The following is a 7,015-nucleotide window of genomic DNA, read 5'->3' on the forward strand; positions in this document are numbered from 1 at the left end:
CACCCAGGGATCCCCCAAGTTGACGTTTTAAAGCCATCACAGTCCATCCCATGTCAACTTGACACACATTTTACAGGAACTATTATAAAAAAACTCTATATGGCATTATCCCTTACTCAAAAACTATGTTGTCCTTACCATACATAATATTCTGGAAAGGCTGTAAGAACTAATGGCATCTTTAACTTAAAATTAGCAAAACTTGGGGTGCCTGGGTGGCTCAGTCAGTTAAGCACCTGCCTTCAGCTCAAGTCATGATCTTAGGGTCCTGGGGTCAAGTCCCACATTGGGCTCCCTGCTCAGTGTGGAGCCTGCTTCTCGTCTCTCCTTCCCTCTTCCCCTCCTCCCCCACTCATACTCCCTCTCGCTCTCTCTCAAATAAATAAATAAACTCCATAAAATAAATGCCTAAATTAAAAAAATAGCAAAACTTTTAGAAACCCTTTGGCAACCCAGCCAAACGTAGTCCTTATGGCCAGAAACCCTTATTATGTGGATCACTCCCTTGGAGATAGAACAGTTATTCCCCTAAAAACTGATAACTGGAAAGTCCATTTATTTAGAGGTTCCACTTCCAACACTCTAACCCTGCTGCATGCAGACATGGCAAAATATTGCAGGAGAATCATACCCAGTCTTAGCATCAACAGGTTAAGGCCACCTTCTCATAGCATCTTCCTAAATAGCCTCTTTATGATCTTCAGCCATGAGATTTTATCTATAGGAAGAGACATCAGAGAAAACTGCTCTTGAGGGGATCCCTGGGTGGCTCAGCGGTTTAGCGCCTGCCTTTGGCCCAGGGCGCGATCCTGGAATCCTGGGATCGAGTCCACAACAGGTTCCCGGCATTGAGCCTGCATCTCCCTCCTCTTGTGTTTCTGCCTCTCTCTCTCTCTCTCTCTCTCTGTCTCTCTGTCTCTCTGTCTCTCTCTATCATAAATAAGTAAATCTTTTTTAAAAAATGCTCTTGAACCTCATTGTATGGGACTTTATCAGGTACTGTCAACAAAAATACAGCAGTGAAACTTCAGGGAGTTAATTCTTCAGTATATATTTCACAACTACAAAAGGAATTATTCAGAAAGTAGATGTAATACAACTGGAAGCCTACTCCACTAGAGGACTTCAGACAGGATTCTCCAAGACACTCTAGAAGCACCTGATCTTCAGAAGTATATCTCTAACCAAAGACTTCTGGAATAAGTAGGTGACCACAGATAATAAGTAGCTTCTGCCCAAGATGTCAGACCAAGATTTCTGTCAGTCCTTTTTTTTCTGCTTGCTCATATTTTTCTTATTCCTATAGATACGTGGTTTTCTGCTTGCTCATTTTTTTCTCATTCCTACAAATACGTGGTTGTTATCCACCCATAATGGTCCTTTCTTCTGTTTTCTGTCCTCTTTACTATAATTAGTTCAGAACATATTCATTCTGCCATTCTTAAATTATCCTAAATGGTAAGCACTACTCTGTCTTAGCTGCTGAATATGCCATCCATTGCCAGGTCACCAGTGTGTGTGTGTGTGTGTGTGTGTGTGTGTGTGTGTGCGCGCGTATGAAAGCAATTCTGGTCTCATCAAATGAGACTATAGGGAATTATAGTCAATGGTTTTTCCACTTGTACCTACAGGGACAAATGATCTTAAATCAACCTGTGACTACTAGAGTCCCTGTCTCCCATAAAATACTAGTTATTACACTCTAATGATCAGACCACAGGTAACTATAAATTTGAATTTGACAGCCTTTCTGAATATCTTGACCTCAGCCAAAGACTCCTCTTTGAGAATGAATTCAAAACAAGCAGCTTGGGTAGCCGGGGTGGCTCAGCAGTTTGATGCCACCTTCAGCCCAGGGCGTGGTCCTGGGATCGAGTCCTGCGTAGGCTCCCTGCATGGAGCCTGCTTCTCCCTCTGCCTGTGTCTCTCTTCTCTCTGTGTGTCTCTCATGAATAAATGAAGAAAATCTTTAAAAAACAAAACAAGCAGCTGACACCCCCACAGGTGTCTCTGCACTCCTGATGTGCTTTCCCAGACATACCTCGCTCCTTTCATTTAAAGAAGCCCCATTCTTCCAGTTGCTAGGGCCATCTAGATCCACCCTAGACTCCTCTAAAACCCTTCGTGTAAACAACCAAGAAATACTGTCATCTCCCAATTAAAAAAAAAAAAAATTCTAGCATCTGACAGTGTCTTACCACCTGTTTCCACCCTCTGGCCCAAACCACCAGCATCCCTTACTAGACACCACAAATGGCCTCTTAACTGGTCTTCTTGCATTTGCCCTCGTCTTTTTTGTTTGTTTGTTTGTTTGTTTGTTTGTTTGGCTACTCCGCACAGAACCCGATAAATCAGTCCATGCAGCTTTATAGTATAATGGGTCAGTTACTTATCATTTACAGGAATCCAAATAGGTAACAGAGCTAATATAAAGCTTTGGTCCCAATCTCATGTCATGAACAACATGTTTCCCCTTGACTTTTATGTGTCCCTACTAAATTCTACCTCCTTTGCAGCCAGGACAACTGCCTTGTTTTTCTCAGACTAAAACCTAATGCAGTTTAGGAATAGTATCCTGAGATCTGTCTATGTACAGAAATCCCTTGTACGGATTTCCTAACTGTAAGTCACCAATGCTGGAATTTCTAACTCAGGAGCTCCATAATGAGGAGCTTGATTATTCAGGCACTCTGGTGAATTGCTAACTCACTGTTTATGTGAACCATCAGAACAGTATTTCCAATGGAAGGAAATAAAAAAACTTTAAGAGACCTATAACTGATTCTGGCAGATGTTATTAATGTTATTAATAATATCACCTCTTTCCCCCAAAAAATAATATCACCTCTTCACTACGTAGAAGATCTGTTGTCTGCCTTATTTTTACTGGCACAAGTAGTTACAGGCAATTTTACTGCTCTAAACTTTTCATTGATTAATCATGATGGTATCTGTACCATGGCTATAATTTCTTGCTATTCTTAGATGCATGAAACAGGCATGGTAGCACAGTCTGCAGAGTGCCTTAAAACATTACTTGACTCAATGCTTTTGCACAGCTGCTCTCTTATTACATGATTGCTGTGATGATACAACAACAAAAATATCTTAAGATACAGTTTATATGAAGACAACTGAACAATCCCCAAGTTGTGAAGATCTGAATGTCTAGTGTCTCTGAATTGGCTAACCTCTCTCAAGCAAGAGAATGACCAAAGAGGAGGAGCTGAGGGACTAAATATACCAATGGACACACCGGATAAGACAACAGAACTCTGACACATACCTCTGCCAACCAGCCTGAAAGGCAAACCACAACCTCTACAGCAGTCAGCTCAGAACAGCCAGAACTTGGTCAATGACTGCGAGTTCTATTTTGTTTGCCCCCCACTTTCAACTTAGGACCAACCGTAGAAAGCCAAATAAGTTTCCCAAACCAATCACATAAGATGTTCCGCTCCTCGTTAACTGACCTCCAGCTTTCCCATGCCAACAACCTCCAATCAGGGCGTACCTGAAGCTTTCTTCTCATTACAAAGCATTCTTACTTTCTGTATGCCTCTGGATCTCTGCCAAATGCAGGTGATAGTAGCTGATCCTTTGCTATAACAAGCTCTGAATAAATAGCCTTTGTGTTCTCATTTGAGTGGGCTTCACTTATTTTCACAAGTACAGAGCCCTTCATCTTACAGAGAAGGCTGATACCGGAGAGTTATGGATGTGGCCTCACACCCAATTGGCTTTGCAGTATTTGGGTCTCAAGAAACAGATTCCTGGTCATCTGTCAATATACATCATATTCTTTTTCCTTAATAACAGAATCCCCCAAATTTTAACTGGGCTCTTTGCTGCCCAAAGACCAATTTCTGGCCTCCCTTGCCATCAGCTGTGGTCCTAAGTCTAAGTTCTTGCCAGTGGTCGATAAGTAGAGGAATATCTCAAGTGTAGTCTTCATGTTTATGATTTATTTGAATACTAATTGAAGAATTGAGGCTATGGAGAAAAAGGAACCCTCTTGCACTGATGGTGGGAATGCAAACAGGTGCAGCTGATGGGAGAACAATGGGAAAAGAATGTAGATAAAATTAAGTCCCCTTACAACGTACAGCCCATTGACAAATACTTGGATGAAAAGAAAAAAATAATTGAAGAAGCATTTTCACATTGTCTTAAGTGTGTGCTGTGTCATAAAGAACTTGGCTGGTCTTTGTCTTTAGTTCCTGGAGTTAACTAACTCCTAAACCCATGTTATTTCCTCAGTGATAAGAGTATCTTTATTATTCATAGTGGGTCTCTGGGACCACACCTGATAGTTCATGCTAATGAAAACTTTTGGTTGCCCCTAGTTTATGATAATTAGGTGATTGAGGATGGGGGCTGGCCAAGTCAGAACAATCTTGTGATTAGAGGGTTGGGATTTTGAGCCATGTGATATCAGCCTGACCTCCAGGGAGGGAAGAGGCCCTGAAGATTGTGTTCAACTCTGGTCAACCAGCCATGACAACAGAACCCAGTGAAAACTTTGGGCTATGAAGCTCAGGTGAACCTCTCTAGATGTCAATACTCTGCAGTTACATATTGATATGCCAGCAGGTGATGTGTTCCTGAGAAAGATGAAAGCTTCACATTTGAGATGCTCCCAGACCTCAATCTATGTGCCTCTTCCTTAGGTTGATTTTGATTTCTATCTTTTTGCTATAATAAAATTATCATAATAAATATAGCCCTTTCCTGGTTCTGAGATTTGCTCTAGAGAATTATCAAACCTGAAGGGCTGGTGGGAACTCCTAAGTTTGTAGCCAGCTGGTCAGAAGAGTAGCCTAGGGACCCTCAAATTTGTGGTTGGTATCTGAAGTGAGAGCAATCTTGTGGGGTACTGTATCTTTAACCTGTGAAGTTTGGCCTAATTCTGAGTAGTTGATATAAGAAGTCATTCTAGTGCTACAAAATAAAATAGCAACGAGTTTTTATGTATACACATACCAACCCACCCCCAAAAGATGGAACAATGCCAATCTATATTTGAATTTGAAAAATAATTATAAAAAGCAACACTATTTTTGTAAGAAAATATTTAATTGGTAGTTTTCTAGAAGGAAAGTTTTTCATCTAGTACAAAAGTATGAAGTCAGGAGCACCTGGCTGGCTCAGTCAGAAGAGCATGCGACTCTTGATCTTGGAGTCATGAATTCAAGCCCCATGTTGGGTGTAGAGATTACTTAAATAATATTTTTTTAATGTGATATATCTGTACAGTAAAATATTTTGTTTTAAAGTGTGAATTCAGGGTACCCCAGGTGGCTCAGCGGTTTAGCGCTGCCTTCAGCCCAGGGCGTGATCCTGGAGACCTGGGATTGAGTCCCATGTCGGGCTCCCTGCATGGAGCCTGCTTCTCCCTCTGCCTGTGTCTCTGCCTCTCTCTGTGTGTCTCTGGTGAATAAATAAATAAATCTTAAAGTGTGAATTCAGTCAGAAGCAGTGAGTAAATGCAGGCAATACAAATTTTTCAACTTAACACATGGTTAGTAAGCACCTACTGTGTGCTCATTTGAGAGGAAGTATGAGAAATTATCTGAAGCAGCTAATGTTTCAGGAGACAAGAAAGTGGCAAGCTGATAAATGATTCAAATAGATCAAGACAGTAATAAAAACTATCCCAACACATCTTTCATTTTTAAAAACTTTAAGCAAACACAAGTGCTTTTACAATTGCAAGTCAGTAAGATAATGACTTCACAGTAGTGTTCAAGAGAATTCTTCCCTGGGGCATCTGGGTGGTTCAGTCAGTTCAGCGTCTGCCCTCAGCTGATGATCCCAGGGTCGTGGGATCAAGCCCCACATCTGCTTCTGTGCTCAGCACGGAGTCTGGTTGTCCCAAGTCTACTTGTCCCTCTCCCTCAGCCCCTCCCCTGACTCACGTTCTCTCTTAGGTAAAGAAAATCTTTAAAGAACAAAAAAATGAGAATTCTTCCCTGATGAGAGGGTGTTTGAACAGGGTTCTGACTGCCTATTAGGCTTTAGAGAAGTGGAGAGGGCATTCCAGGCTGGTGGAACAGGCAGGGGACTACGAAGGCATGTTTGAGGTATGGCAAGCAAGTTCATCTGTAATAGAGGTTCTTGTCAGGAGCAACAGGAGGTTAAGGCAGAGTGAAGAGGGCATTAAATACCAAAGTGAGGAGTGGGAATTTATCTTGTGGGCAGTACAAAGACTTTCAGATGGAGAAGTCAGTGCACACTGATAAGAATAGTTACCACCGCAAAGATAACAAGAGGGGTGACACCTGGGTGGCTCAGCGGTTGAGTGTCTGCCTTTGGCTCAGGGCGTGATCCCAGAGTCCCGAGATCAAGTCCCGCATCAGGCTTCCTGCATGGAGCCTGCTTCTCCCTCTGCCTGTGTCTCTTATGAATAAATAAAATATAAAAAAAAAATAACAAGAGGGACAGATGTTAAGCAAAGACCAACTACAAAGTTTCAGGTATCCGGGTATATAAAGTGACTTAGGTTGGGATTAGAAAAGGGCACTGGGAGAAAAGGTAAGTCAACTAAGCTATTACTAATGTAATTACATTTGCTATTTCTCTCCTGTACACCTTGGCTTTCTGGGAAGAAATTCCCATGATTTCTAGGTTCCTAGACTGGCATTTTGATTTCAGCTGTCCAGATGCCTCCTGTTTATCCTATCTGCCTGCACCCCTCTGTATTAGCCAACTTGTGGGGCCCCTAGATTCTCCCGGTCTTCATGGACCACTTTGAACCGATTCCCTGAAGTCTAGGCTCAGCTTCCTCATATGGATTTAAAATGCTTGAGGGACTGTCTTTAGTATAAACTAATATTTTTAGTCAAGACTCTTCTGCTCTATGCTAGCTCCTACTCTTGGCCTCTCCTCATAAATTTCAGATGCAACATGATATAAACTTAGTAAGCTTTATAAGTAAGCTCAGTAAGCTTAGGGTTAACTACTACAGAAAATAAAGACACACAGATGGCTTGAAGTAACAGACAAGATAGGAAAA

The sequence above is a fragment of the Canis aureus genome, chromosome 12 (assembly GCF_053574225.1).
Source record: "Canis aureus isolate CA01 chromosome 12, VMU_Caureus_v.1.0, whole genome shotgun sequence".
In the NCBI taxonomy this organism is placed as follows: Eukaryota; Metazoa; Chordata; class Mammalia; order Carnivora; family Canidae; genus Canis; species Canis aureus.